General features: G+C 39.8%; 1 protein-coding gene and 1 long non-coding RNA gene across 2 annotated transcripts in view; one reads left to right on the forward strand and one right to left on the reverse strand.

Annotated features, from left to right (window-relative positions):
- EXT1 (exostosin glycosyltransferase 1) overlaps nucleotides 1-16045 on the reverse strand; it is a 311364-nt gene that overhangs the window by 262597 nt on the left and 32722 nt on the right. The window lies entirely within an intron of this gene.
- LOC116532906 lies at nucleotides 7506-8181 on the forward strand. The gene is made up of 2 exons (XR_004260991.1): nucleotides 7506-8007; nucleotides 8040-8181. It is a non-coding gene; the product is annotated as an uncharacterized LOC116532906 (long non-coding RNA).

Here is a 16045-nt window from a genome sequence, read left to right on the forward strand (position 1 = left end):
ATGTAGAACCACATTGAACCTCTGAAGATCTCTAAAAATACTACTATCATCATAAATCACTTGCTACTGTGTGCAGCGCACTCAATGAGTGCTAAGGTTTGAGTATTTTGCAAGACAAACAACTCTTGGGTAACAATGAATAAGTGACTTCTTTCTTGTGTGTTATACTCTTACCCCCCAAAAATCAAACAAATCTTTCCTAGATTCCCTTTAGTCAAGGACCAGTAGATCCATTTATCAACACGTCTTAAGCCAATGGTCACAGACTGGGTTCTTGCAACCTAATTCTAGCCCATAGACATGTTTGATTTGGACCTGACTTTTTCAAATGTTTGAACTAATCCCAATTTGGGGGATTTTTCCTAAAATTCCATATTTTTTTCCAAAAACTCCATATACTTCCTAAAATTGGGAGATTTCCCCTACAATTCCACATTTCCAACTTCTGAAAGAACCAAAGGTCTAGTCCCCTGGCCCTACTTTCTTGCACTACAACCATCTCAGTTGTCACCCTGCATTCCACTCATAACATCTACCTGGGCCCTGAAAACAACTAAGATGGCAACCACCAACTTGTACCATTTCAGGAAGCCAGTCCCCAGGGGCCTCAGAGGATCAACGAGGTTCTCTTCATGTGACGTCTGCATTGCCTCAGCTGGTGACTTGCTGGTAAGGGCCATTTACATTTGGGGTTGCTTTAAATACCTACATTTTCCAAGTCATAATGTAGCACAGCTCTCCAGTTAAAGGACAGATGATTAAGAAAAGGCACATACCTTAGGCAATTAGAGCTGTATCAACATGTCCAGGAACAAGCTGAAACACCACCTGGCTCAGCTGCTTCATGTAAAAAATCACATCACCAAAGCCTTTGGAGCACAACTATTATTATTCACCGAGGAGAGCAATTTGAGGAAGACTTGCATGCCTTTTATTATTAAAAAGACACTGCCTGGTATCATTTTCCCTTTCTTTACATCATGAGAAGGTGAAACTAAAAAACAGAAGTGGCAGCACAATGGGTGTTCTCAAGTGAAAGTGATTTGCAGGCGAAATGCCTGAGATTGAAATGGGGAAGCGTCACAGAGACAAAAACTCCATGAAAAGTTTGTTTCTGCAAACTGTGGCTAAGGCACTTGAGGTACGTTACTTCCCTTCTCTCTCTACTGCTTTTCTCATCTAAAATCCATCCTTAGTAGGGCACTGTAGTGAAATGAACTAAACACTACACACAAAACACTTGGCTCAGTGGCTGGCAAACCCATTCAATAAAGGCTAAAATTACTGTTATCATTTTATTATTATCAACAAAGACAGCTCATGCAGAATTAAAAACACATTCAACCAAATCAGGAAAGAGGACTCCTTTGGCAGGCGCTTCAGTCACGGAGAGACATTTGTAAATCAAGAGTCTCCAAGTTGAGGGGTTGTACGTGTTATGATTTGGAGATTGTATTTGGTTTGGTTCAAGTACAACCAGCAAACACATTCAATAGAAAATGTACTAATAAAATTGTCTATGTGGAATGATGGGATGGCTTGTTACATCCCTAAAACCATTTCATAACCCTTTGATTCAACACCACAAGCTTTTTACAAAAATGCCCAAACATGAAAAGGTAAATTCTCCCATGATGGTCTCCACACATCTGGAGGTAAGGGGTAAAACTGGTGAGGTCCTACAGTAAATTGAGAAGTAGTTTGCTCAACTTGCACCTCATTATTCTGCAGCAAGTCATCTGAATGGGGCCATACTAAGCAAAATATGAATATGTTTAGTTAGTCAGCCAAATAACATTCCAAGATTCTAAAAGCACAGGCTGACTTCTAGTAAAATGCTCATTAAACAGTTATTCATCTTTGCAAAAGATTTGTAGATGAAATAGTATTTAAATTGTTTTCCTTAAAAAAAATTAATAGCAAAGACACTATCTCTGTTTTATAGGTTAAGAAGCCGAGCAACTGGATAAAATGACAAAATGCTCTGACTGAATCTCTTAAAAACTTCAAAACCCCGAAGTATTATTACCTTGATAAGGAAAGAAATTCCACAGGAAGCTTACAGAGAGAAAATGGCTTGCAATGGTAGAGATTCATTAAAAAAACAAAAGAGACACCAATAGTCAGGTGACATTTACTCAATTCTAAAAATAACTGAAGAAACATGGACACGTGTTCCATGACTTCCAGCCTCCTGGTGATTATGGTCTCTGCCTCTCAACAGTCCTTCCCAGTTGACACAAACTCCATGAAACAATCATCAGAATGTCTGCTAAACTACATGGACAGCTCATTGACTTGCTCAATAAATGTTTAGGTAGAGGTCAAGTAAGTTTCAATCTCTGATTATCCTAGAGGTACAAAGATGAAAAAGTTGTATTCTAGTGAAGGTGCAGGCTTGCTGACCCAGACTTCCCAATGCTGTGTGCTTCACGCTATACACAAAGACCATTCAAGGACTCAGGAAGCAGAGGAGAAACTAACCAGGCCAGTCTTACACAGATGGACGGACAATATCTCAAGACTCCACAGAGTGAGAGTACTCCTTCTAAGTCTACATGACTGAAAAGATTATCACCGACTTGTGAAAAGGATGGGATTGTCAGGCCATTCAAAGCAGAAGGAATCATATGTTAACAGCTCAGAGAGGTGAGACATTCACGAGGAACAATAGTGGCAGTAAAGATGACCTGCGAAGAATAATTAGGGCCAGTTTAGAAAGAACTATGTCTCAAAGCTTGGGTTTTTGCCAACAGGAAAATGGAAGGTCCAGAAAGCTTTTAAACAGGAAACTAGCCTAATTGGATCACTGTTTCAGACAGAATAGTTCTATATGTGGACTGAAGAAAACAAGCAAACTGTATGCTAACTAGTTGCCAAAAACAAGACATAGAATTTATTCTGCTTAACGTGTCTTTGTTACTCAGTCTTCCCTTCATTTCCCTGAAACACCTCATAACTATGTCTAGGTCACTATAAAATCCTAAACTCAAAATAATAGGGATGCCCAGCTTTCTGGAACATTAAGGGTGCAATTCTCGAAAGCAGAAGGAGAAAATGTCTCATTTCTATCTGAAAGAAAGAATTAAATGCAAACTTTTTGACAGATGATGGTTTCTAGAGAATTTTTTTTAACTTGAGTTACTTTTAAAACTTGTCATCACTGACAAGTACAGATTAGGTAGAAATTCATTTTTTTAAAAAAAAATCGACTAAAAGTGGTAGAAATTAAGCAACTGGCAGTTATAGTAAAAAAAAAATTCAAGTTCTCTTTTAAAACAAAGAAGTGCATATCAACTTAGTAACTATAGTGCTAATCAAGGCAATCACACATCATTCAAAGTTATCACAAACCCGTATTTTCCACTGCCATTCATCTAGGAGTTTTGTATGAAAGGTGTACACTTGAACAAGGCTTGCAGTGTTCACTGAAAGCAGCTACTTAGTTATTTTTCCACCTCCCACAAAAGCAGAGGAGGCATTTTCCTAAGCTTTGCTGAAGTGCCAACTTCTCATCACACAATCCTAGTCTGGACAGTTGAAGCACGACAATTGATGGGACCACCAATTTCACAACATTCGCCAACATGCCTGCCACATGCATGCAGATGCTCTTGTTAGTCTTGAAAGTCAATTGCTTCAGTTCTCTGTGAGAATACTGAGGGTTCTGTTTAAGCGTGACAAACTAAAAATCCTCTTGCAAACTCCACTGTGATATTAGCTACATGTCCTTGCCTTCGGTTTATGACTAGACTCTCCGGTGAGATCATAGACAAATTCAGGAAACTGTTTTGCTGTTGGTTTTACTTGAAGTATTAACATTTCAGATCTTACATTATTATTATTGCATGGAGACAAACATTATATACTTAATAAGACCAGAGCTACATACTTTTGTTTGTTTGTTCATTTATTTATTTATTTATTGAGACGGAGTCTCACTCTGTGGCCCAGACTGGAGTGCAGTAATGCAACTTGAGCTTGCTATAAATTCAATCTCCCAGGTTCAAGCAATTCTCCTGCCTCAGCCTCCTGAGTAGCTGGGATTACAGGCATGTGCCACCATGCCCAGCTAATCTTTGTATTTTTAGTAGAGATGGTGTTTTGCTGTTGGCCAGACTGGTCTCAAACTCCTGACCTCAGGGGATCCATCCGACTCGGCCTCCCAAATTACATGTGAACCACAGTGCCGGGCTCCCCTATTGTAAGAATACAGCATATAATATATATAACAAACAAATATGTGTTAGTTAACCGTTTATGTCATCAGCAACATGTCCAGTGAACAATAGGCTATTCATAGTTAAATTTTTGGGGAGTCAAAAATTATACATGGATTTTCAGCTTCACAAAGGGTCAGCACCCCCTAACGTCCACATTGTTGAAGGGTCAACTGTTTGCAGAGTTTGCAGATAAAGCTAACTTTTCTGGAAATAAAAGTTTTTAAAAAAATTAAAACCTAATATTATAGATGTTCTGCTACCCAATATGTGCTTGACAAATGTCTGTTCATGAACGATGAAGTCAAATGGGGAAAAGACAGCTGCTGCCTCTAAGTCTCCGGTAGATTGTTTGCAACATGGCCACAACTCTCTCCCTAAACGCACACTGTTGACTGTGTCACTGACTGACTGCTTGAGAGAGCCACTGTTTTGTTCCTCGTCCAATGAACTTCCTAGAATAGTCATAGTACATAACAGAGCCTAGCTTTAAACTAGACGATACACACCATAGCTGAGGAAATCAGACCAACACAAATGGGTTTCATCCTAGATCAAAGCAGTGGTCAAGTCAATACTAATTGGAAGTTGCAAGAATTATCCTCCCCTAATTACTCTCTCTCATTGACTCCAGGTTTAGCTAGGTAGCTTGATTTAACCAAAATAATGCAGTAGAAATGACACTGGGAGACTCTCAAGTCTAAACTTCAAGAAGCCTGGCATTTTTTAATATTGTCATCTTGGGGTACTGTTGCCATTTGAACACACCTGAGCTGGATAGGTCTTCCCCCTGGAGTACCGACACCACCTCCAACACTATTTCTGGCTCACAGCAAGTGTTCATTAAACTACAGTTCTTACGTACACAGACATAGCTTGGACTAGCTGAAGGAAGAATGTGGTGTGAAATAACAGAAGAATGAGGGGAAGGAACACAGGGCTGGATGGAAGACGGCGCTATACTGTTCACTGGCTGGCTGACTGCTTGAGAGAGCCACTGTTCTGTTCCCTGTCCAATGAACTTTCCAAGATGGACATAGTACATAACAGAGCCTAGCTTTAAACTAGACTATACACATCATAGCTGAGGAAGTCAGACCAACACAAAGGGGTTTCATCCTAGATCAATGCAGCGGTCAAGTCAATACTAATCGGAAGTTGCAAGAATTATCCTCCCCCAACTATTAAAGCAACTATCCGGAGATGTTATCTCAGCAAGGATAAGACCAGTTACATGCTACTTGGTTTTTAGAAACTGTGCATTAAATCAGAAACCTAATCTTAACATAGGCTACTTCTGCTAACTCTCTTTTAGCTTGCTGACATTTGTGTTGATTCATGATTCATAAGCCCCATACTGTAAGCTTTGCAGGGCTGGACCAACAGAGTGACATTTAACAGTGACAGCTATTAAAGGACAATAAATCATTTATTTTCCCAAGGTGGAAGATAAGCTTAAGTCACCATCTACGAGAAGTAACCATGGTGGCATGTTTTCAGAGCACTTGCAATATTAGTAACGGTAACAACAACTGCAACTCCAACTTTCTGATTACCTGAGACGGGGACCCGCTATATATCTAGAGCTTTAGAAAAACACTTTCATTTAATCTTCGTAGCACCTTTCAATGGAAAATGTTATTATTCTCCTTTTTGCTGATAAGCAGGTTGGTTCGGGAGAGTCGTGTGTCCACAGAGCTTACAGTGCCAGAGCTGAGCCTAGAATTCAAGTCTGGCAGACTCTAAAGTTCAAGTCCTTAACAATTCTTCAAACAATGTGCTCAGCCTCTTCTTGGCACCTTGAAAGAAAACTCAGAAATGTAGACAGGCTTTTAAAATCCTGTCTTACAGAAAGATCACACCAGTTTTTGCTTAAGTTCTGGGGTGCATGTGCAGGATGTACAGGTTTGTTACATAGGTAAACATGTGCCATGGTGGTTTGCTGCACCTATCAACCCATCACCTAGGCATTAGCCCACCATGCGTTAGCTCTTTTCCCTGACGCTCTCCTGACCCTGCCCTCCCCCGAACAAGCCCCAGTGTGTGTGTTGTTCCCCTCCCTACGTCCATGAATTCTCATTGTTCAGCTCCCACTCATAAATGAGAATATGCACACCATTTTTTTAAAATCCCCATGCTAAATAGTGTGGCTAAGGCAGTAACATTCAAGACAAATAGAAACCAGGAGTGAAAAACTTGCTTAACACCTAAATATGGATATGTACTTCCTATTTTTAGGTGGCAAAATATATTACAAAAAAAACATATTCCAAGTGCACATGCCTGATGGACAACACTCAAAACAAATTGTAAAGTACTCTTTAATGACAAATTTTTTTATATTTAATATACAAGAGATTTTCCTCAAATTTCCTAGAAGGGCTGTTTTCATTGTTATTATTACCGTTGATGTTGTGTTACTATTGTTATTTATTCGGTCCAAGTCTAAGCTACAAGAAGACTTAGAGCTTCTACTATTGACCTTTTGGGACACTACTGTCACATGAACAAGCTAAGCTGCTGGAGAGGACATTCCCCTGGAGTACCTATACCCCCTTCTAGCACAGTGTCTGGTTCATAGCAAGCGTTCATTAAATGGCAGTTCTTATTTATACAAACAAAGCTTGGACTAGCTAGAGGAAGCAAGTCGTATGACATAACAAGAAAGGCTGAGAAGGACATACTAGTGTATGGAAGGAAACCACTTAGCTCTTTGCACTTGCCCATGACTTGTCTTGATCAGTATTTTGTAGCACAGGTTCACTTCCCACCTGTAACATTTTACACAAAGAGAGGCAACAACCTGTCACTTTTAGTTTAAATTTCTATAAACAGAATCAAAGAAGGGCCTCGCCCTAGCAGCATGAGTCGCTAATATCACCCTCCCACAATGCACATCAGTCCAGTACCCCCTCTATTCCTGTCTGGTTATTCTGATTCCACTTCCTCCTCCCTGGGCTGGTGACCTCAGAACTCCTGCTAAGCACCCCCTTCCACTTACAAATCATGAAACTAAAAACATTCTCTTATAAAGCAGATAAGAGAGCAAAAACTACACTTTGGCAAAGTGTAAGTGGTAGGTAGCATGTTTAGAGGGACTACAGATCTAGGGCTAGTGGAGACAGAAAAAGAGGTGTTACAGAAATCAACTGAACACCAGGAAATGGTATTTGAATGGCAAACTTCACCTTCAGAAATAACTTCACACCACAGGTTAAAAGATACTTGCAGCACTGTCGCAGGCATTGGCTTGGGTTTTTGTTTTTGTTGTTGTTGTTGTTTTAAATCAACTGTTGGACATCATGGACAGTACAATCAGAGGATTCGTGTAACACCCAGGGTGAAAGCCTACCTGTAGTAATAATGTAATAATAAAATGATCTTTTCATAAAGTTTAGCTATGATCCAGGCCACTGATCCAGGCCATAAGAATTTCAGTATCGAAATATGTCATAGACTTTCTACGACAATCCTGTGAACTAGTTAATATCCTCACATACACATTTTACTTCTGAGAATGAGGCTTTAAGCAAAAAAGGTGATCATTTTTATATTGAGAGCCATGTTGTCAACAGCAGATATATCTGATTATGTCCAAGTTTAAAGTAGTCATAAAAATGTTTATAAACTTCAGCAAATTTGATTTATACAGTAATGTAACACTGACAGTGCATTTTTACTACAAAAATATAGTTTTGAAAATTATTATTTCACTTTACTTTTTTTCTGATAGTCCCAAGATTCTTAAAGGACATCATAAATTTCTGTGTGTATGTGCATATCACAAGTGAATGCATGCATATACATACCTACCTGGAGTAAACATAGTTATTTTAAAAAATAATCTCCCAAAATATTGAAAGTTCCCTATCTCTGCAATGATTTGTTTCAGTCCCCTCAAAATAACTAGTGTTTGGCATAAAAATATTTTAAAGTTAATGTAAATAAAATTACTTCTCTTTTAAAAATATCAGAAGGTGAGATAAATTGTATCTCACCCGAATTTAATTAATCAAAACTAAAAATAACTGATTTAGGGAAAATTGAAACTGATCTCTAAAGAAAGCCATATTTTTTGAACTCCAGTATTAATACAAATGTAAATAATCTTGTAAACTTTAGGAGTTAAGACCAAACAAATTCTTTTATGACTGCTAAGTGTGAATTAATGGGAACTGCATTTTATCATGTACAAATAATATACTGGAATCACAAGAATAGCACCTATCAATACAATTAAGTTGAGAAGAAAGAGACAGGAGCAGGAACCTTCTGGAAATCTCCCCAGACATAAATTAAGTTGCAATTACTTACTGCAAATGGAAGTTATGTGTGACTATTCCCTCCATCCTGGCTACAAAAGGGATATCAAGAGGTCTAAGTACTAAAAGGGAAAAAGACTTTACATAAAATAGCCAATCTAAATATAAAATCATATGAAATAGTAAGGATGCAATTTGAATGCTCCTGAGGCCATTTTCAAGCCTCCATTTGTGATCTGACCCTTTCAGAATAAATATTATTTGTTTTGAAGTAGCTTTTATGAACAAAACAGCCTCTCATTTCTATCATGTAACTGCATGTAGTAAACATAGTTAAGCTGTGAAAGTGAGAATTTAAATAAATCAAAATAGGGTCAATAAAAAGCTACTTCAGTCCACAAATGATTCCGTCATTCAATTTCTGTAAATTGGTAGGTAGAGCATTTTGCAGTGTCTGTCAGCATTTCCATCCTTAGGACTGAATAAATAATTGAAGAATAAATAATTGTGCCAGTGCTTGGTCTCAGGGGCCATTTTTATAGATTGCCATCTAATGATAATACCTTCTGTGCAACACTGTATTAATATGGGATAAAATTACATAGTTCTTTGTTTGCGCTGACACAGTGATGTTACAATGTCCTTTACTATTGTCTGGAATACAAGGCAGAGGTAAGTGATGCAGTGGGTTTTTACTGTTAAAATATCTGTGATGGGAAGAGACAGCTCTGTTTGTGTATTCCAAACAAAATAAGTTGGCAATGACTATTACCATAGCAAAAATAGTAGTGGGGCAAGGGTTGGGAAGGAGTAAGGCTAACAAAAGGATTTGTTTTGATTGCAAATGATGAGTAAGGCTAAAAATAGCTCAATTGGAAGAGGTTGGAACCTCTTCAACTTGCTACAGGAATTCTTCCAATCCCTCTCCTCTCCCATCCTTCTATCCACCCATTCTACAAATATCTCACAGCTAATACTGCACTTGGTACTGGGTTTTAAGACTTATCAAGACAGAAATGTTTCTTTTCTGTCCAATTCCAACAGGTCTCTTTGGGTAGAGAATACGACAATGATATTCGTATCGTTATTTTTAATAAACAGCAGCCCCCATTCTCTGAGCTCCTATTGCATAAGAAGCACTTAAATCTTAAAACACCATCCTGCCCCATTTTACAAAGCAGACGCTCTAAAAGATAATGTGCCTTGCCCAAGGTCTAATTACACAGGTAAGCAGGTTAAAAGAAGCAGGATGAAAATCTAGGTTCACTTTCCAGAATGCCTCTCCTAGTCTACCCTCACCACAGACCCACCAAATTAAAAAGAGGAAGGAATTTATCAGAGCTCACTTTGGGCAGGTATTAGGCTCTCCGCCTTGGTAACCTCATTTGCAAAATGGAGAAAAGAAGAATATCTATCTCAGAGGTATACAGTGAGCATGAAATTAGTTGATATCTGTAAAGTTCTCAGACCAGTTGCCTAACCTATAGCAGGTACTTAGAAAATGTTTACTTTCATCATTGCTACAAAACAGCAGGAAAGGGTCAATGACACTGAGCATGCGTGAAGTACAAATAGACGTATGAAGCCATTTGGAAACTGATTTAGGACATTAGAAATGTTGTGAGAGCCATTTCCTCAATTCCATAGCACATAATCTTCTCTACATAATTTAGCATTTAATTATACACTGTCTTACTTTGTTGCCTAATTGTCTGACACACTAAGACTCTAGCTTACTCTAAGGGGGAGAACTTTTCTGCTTCTCTTGTTTGTCTCTAAGCCCCTGTGACTAGACCCTCAGTACTTTTGATTTAACATTGATTAATATTTGCTGTGGAAGTTTTACTTACAGAAAACATAATGGGATGAGATTGAAAGCAACGTGGAAATTGGTTGATTCTGGAAATGGATCTGGCTGTACATTTTTTTCTGTTCATCCAACTTAATCATACCAACATCTTATCGTGGCTGTGCCTTTTTTCCGCTCCTCTATCATACCAACATCTGTTCACAAGTGTGTTGGGATTTTAGCAAGGCATTTAACAAAATGTTTAAAGTCAGTTTCAAGGTATGATAAAGAAATCAAGAGAAAAACATTATTAGTGGGAACTCTTACCCAAAGGGATCTACTAATGGGTATGGCAACCCAAGGCAGGCAGGTCTACAGAGATGAATTGAAGGGTTCAGACTTGCTGACATAGCCATCCAAGACATGAGGAGCATGATCACCAAATTTGAGAGAAGCCTGAAGTGGAGCAAGAATGACCTGATATTGGACTTCAGCGGCAGATGCCTATATTATCTTATCAGGCTGGAATTTGAGGCCAAATCTATTCAGAAGAATTTCAATATCAAAATATGTAAAAGTTGCAGTGAAGTCCTCACGGGATAGAGGAAGATGTATTCACTTAGTAGCCCATCTAGAAGTCTTTATGAGTTTTTAGTTGATTATAACTATGCTATACATTAGTGACATATACTAACTGATTCAATTTTAGGTTACTCAAAGAGAAATGAAATGACATCTCCTCCATCATTTAAGCATGCTACGGTAGACATTCATCAGAAATAAATGAGCAGGGCATGGTGGTTCACGCCTGTAATCCCAACACTTTGGGAGGCCAAGGTGGGCAGATCGCTTGAAGCCAGGAGTTCCAGATCAGCCTAGCCAACATGGCAAACCCCATCTCGACTAAAAATACAAAAATTAGCCATGCATGGTGGTGCACGCCTGTTATCTCAGCTACTCAGGAGGCTGAGGCACAAGAATTGTTTGACCCTGGGAGGCAGACATTGCAGTGAGCTGAGATTGGAGGGGAGGGGGGTGAGAGGGAGAGAGAGAGCAAGGGGGAGAGAGAAAGAGAGAGAGAGAGACAGAAAGGGAGAGGGAGAGAGAGCGCAGAGAGACAGAGGCAGGGAGGGAGGGAGGAAGGGAGGGAAACAGATACCTCTTAAGAAGGGTCCAGCACAAATAATTCCTTATGCAGAGAGGGAAGCATATACACTCATTCATTTCAGAAGAATGAGTGTGTATCATATTAATAATAACATATAGCTATGACTTATTGAACAATCACTAAAGCCAAACACTGGGTTAAGCATTTTATATGGATTTCCTTCTCTCATCTTTCCAACAGTCCCTTGGGGCGACACACTCCAGCAGGTTTGACTTCATTAGAGAGGGGAGGAGGGTTCCCCTGGAACCTTCCTTCTCAGTTAACACTTAAACTTCTCAGACCCTCTCCCGGCATCACCTTTCAGACCCGTCCACTCCCGCAGCACAAGGGTGGACAAAGAATCAAGGAAAAGGCAAAACCGGAATGGGGGTGGGGCAGGGACGGGGGTGAGGGTGAGGTACAAGAGAAATCAAGAAGTTAGATAAATAACTGCGGGACAGGGAGAAGGAGGGAAGAAGGATGGCAGACGATCTAAGCAACCAATAGCAAAAAAATGCATTTTTCTGAGATCACCACGACAAAAGTTCAGAGGTTGCTCTAGACACCGTAAATCTTTTCGTGTCTTCAGAAGTCATTTTCTGTCCCAGACATTAGCCCCTTTCCTGTCGCAAAGAGAAAGAGGCCAGTGACCCGTGAAGTGCCAGGAATGCCTCTGAGGGAGCTCCAGCTAAGTTGCAGGGAAGCTTTTTTGTTCCCGTGAAGTTCAAAGCAAAGGACCGTCTGTTCCGGCTGCGGAGCTGCGGGGCAGGGAGAGGGCGCGGGGGCCAGGACAGGCAGAGCCCCACGCGTGCCCGGCCCCGCGCACCGCGACCACCACCCTGGCTGCCTGGAGAGGAGGCTACAAGAGAGAGAGGAGGGGGAAAAAAAGTCCCCACCAGACGGGTGAGAACATTGAATTGAGGGAGCCCAGAGCTTTGGGATCCAGCCAGTGGGTGAGGGGCGCGATATTTACATTTCTCCAGGCAGGAGAAGGGAGAGCTGGGGGTGGAGGGAAGGCTGGGAAAGAGTAAAAGAAAACAAACTGCTCTAGCCATTAAATATTCATGAGAGTAGTTTTGCTAAGACTAATGGAAAGCATATAAATCCCTTTACAACTTTGTTAAATGCAAAAGAAAAAAAATAGATGGATGAGGGTCACAGCTTGCTCTGGGCAAATTGGAAGGAATACGAAAATCTGGACCACAGAAGGCTGGAAGCTCAGGGAGTCCCATTCCAGTAGATGTGGATATCAGCCCCATTCATTTCCCATCTCTACAGTAAAACACCAGTCAAAAAGCGGGTTTGCAGTTACCCCACACTCCTAACAGGCATTTTTCCTCCTAAAACTTTTTGTCCCAGATATAATGCATGGTTATGTCTGACAGATGTTACTGCTTTAGCTCATGCTTAAACACTGGTCCGATTTCCAGGAGCGCCTGCAAAGGAAGCTTTCAGAAAGTGCCCAAATTCCTGAGCTCCCAGAGACCAAGCTGTGCACAATGCTGGAGTCTGACAAAGGACAGTATGGGGAGGATTAAGGTGAGACTCACCCCAGGCCGCTCTGGTTTTAGGCACCTTGACCGTGTTGTGTCTCCATTCCCCGTACTGCAGCTGGACAAAAGGAAGAGAGGCTGATCTATGTGTTCCTCCTAAGGATACATATCAGGAGGGGTGTCCTCTGAGGCACAGAAATGTTTGTAATGAGAGGATGCTGCACCCTACACAGTGTTTCTAAAAACACAAGTTTCTCATTATTTAAACAATGAAAGAAGTTCCTTTGGATCAAAGAGTTGCTATTTGTACTGCAGAGGGTAATTGTTCTGGGTTTTTTGTTTTATATTTTATATATGGTGTGTTAAGCCATTCTTCCGTTGCTATAAAGTAATTCTGGAGACTGGGTAATTTATAAAGAAAAGAGGTTTAACTGGCTCCCAGTTCTGCAGGCTGTGCAGGAAGCATGGCAGTGGCCTCTGCTCAGGTTCTCCTTAGGCCTCAGGAAGCTTACAGTCATGGCAGACAGAAGGGGAACAGGCAACTCGCATGGCAAGGGAAGGAGCAAGAGAGAGTGAGGGAGAGGTGTCACACAGTTTTAAACAATGAGATCTCATGAGAACTCAGTGTCCTGAGGACAGCACCAAGCCATGAGGGACCAGCCCACATGACCCACACACCTCCTAGCAGACCCCACCTCCAACATTGGGGATTACACCTCAACATGAGATTTAAGGGGGGCAAATATCCAAACTATATCACATGATAAAGAGGAAACAGACACATACGAGGTTATACTTTGAGTAGAGGGAAGATGTATATATCCCCTCTGTGATAATTCAGGGAAGAGGGAAGTATATTCCTGAAACATAATGTAAAGCAATTTTCCAAAAGAACCTCCCAGAAAACTCACAAGTTGCTTTACAAGAGTTATATGATCCCAAAGATCACAAAACACAAAGTTGGCTGCTTTTACATTTTTAGGTAAGGTATCATTGCGGATAAGGCTTTGGAAGAGAATTTAACTTTCCCCATTAGATTTCCATTCCACTAGGAAAAGGGGACTGTGTCAACTGTGATGTTTAAACTGTCTACTGTAATCATTTTGTACTTTTATTCCAGAGAACGTAGATATAATTGGCTGGTTTGGATGAATTTCAACAACAGCTATAAATGTTAATAAGTTTTCAGTGGGCCCCTCTATCACTGTTACTCCAAAAGTGTATATATTTCCACTATCAGTCAATAATTATTCCTTTCAGGAATATGTCTATCTCTGCCCCTCTCCCCATAGAGCACCTCCTTAAAGGTCTTGAAAGCCAAGGGCTGTGTTATTCACCTTCATGCCCAAAAGCCACACACATGTCTTATGGATTCCCCCAAGAAACCCAATACCTGCCACAAGTGCTCACACAGTCATAGTGCTCCCAAGAGTTAAGTTAGTCCCTTTTATAAAGAAGGGTCTGCTGAGTGAATATTTGATGAAATTTTTAGGAGGTCAAGATGCCTTTCTTTCTTAAGTAAATCAATTATTTTCTTATTTTTTATCTTGTTTTTCAGTTACAGAATTAACTGTATAACTGGATGAAAATTATATAGTAATTTTTCTTTTATTTCATATAGACAGAAAATAAAGAATTATTAATGGGTAAATAAGAGTAAAAATAATTAAATATTTCATATATTTTTTTAAACGCTTGGAAAGCAGTGTTCCAATTTAAAACTAAAACTAGAGGGAGGGAAGGGGGATGAAAGGTCTCCAGACAGGGTTTTCAATTAAAGAAACAACAGAAAAGTCCAAAAACAAGTTCGTTTTTCTTTCCAAAAGTACACTTTAGATTTTTCTCTTTTTAAAATAACATAAACAAATGATTCCCATCAAGTCCAGAATTTCTAGAAGGCAAGACACTATCCTCTCAAGGTAGTATGCTAGGAATGTCAAGAGCTCTGCTGTATATGAAACAGATCACCAACGGGCAAGAAGCTTCCAGCTCCAGGCATTCTCAAGCCTTCCAAGAACACCACCAGGCTTTCCACTGTCCCCTAGAATCCAGCTCCACAACCTCCTTCCTTACTGAGTAATATGCAAGCCAGGATTCAACTGAGACCACCCTGCTCAAATTCCCGCCAAAGAAGGACTTAATGCACATGGGAACCAAATAGAATAAAAATTGCATTTTTCCAGTAATTGCGCCACAGATAGCTCTTCATGCACTTCTACAGCGAAAATACTAAGTCCTTACTCCTACACAAGATTCTATCCTGAAGGATCCTTAAAAGCAGCATTATCTTATCGCATTTATCATCAAAGCAGTAGCACAAGGCTTGGTACACTGAAAGTGCACAGTAACATTTGTGGAATGAAAGAACAAGGCAAAACAACGAAACCAAACAGAATTCAGCAGAAGATTTAGGTCTTAATTATTCTGAAAAGCAGTGAAAACAGAATTAACCTAAGGACTCTAATAAATATCAAACAAAGTGACAATAACTTTACTTCACAATTAAAAACAAACTTTTTTAAAGAGCTACCTTTTCTACCTAGTATTCCTGGCTAGGTCCACACTTTAGAAAATATTCTTTATCTTTTCATTGACAACACTTTCACATTTGTTACAGTTAAAATCCGTACTTACAGCCTATAATTTCAATTGTGTTTATTTTTTTAAAAGAACATTTATGAATACCAAAATGCTTCTGTTATAATCTGAGTGCTCATTCTATATACTTCTGGCAACAGACTATTCTTAGTACTGCTCATATTTTGTATTTCTTGATATTTTTATTATTCAAGTGTTCCTCCCGAGACACTATGATTTAGTCTTGCCCATTTTTTAAAACAAAATTTGTTCTATTCTTTAAGTCACTTGGAATATACAGATTCCTTTTCCAACTCCTTTTTTACACAGCTCACTATGTACCTATTGAGGAAGAACAAGGGGCATTTGACCAGATTTTTCCCTTTTATTTTATTGTTTGTTTGAGAAGAAGTCTCACCCTGTCACCCAGGCTGGCGTGCAGTGGTGTGATCTCCACTAACTGCAATCTCAGCCTCCTACGTTCAAGCAGTTTTCATGCCTCAGCCTTCCAAGTAGCTGGGATTATAGGCACATGCCACCATGCCTGGCTAATTTTT

The sequence above is a fragment of the Sapajus apella genome, unplaced genomic scaffold, assembly GCF_009761245.1.
Source record: "Sapajus apella isolate SASKATOON/1434 unplaced genomic scaffold, GSC_monkey_1.0 scaffold3, whole genome shotgun sequence".
NCBI classification, from domain to species: Eukaryota; Metazoa; Chordata; class Mammalia; order Primates; family Cebidae; genus Sapajus; species Sapajus apella.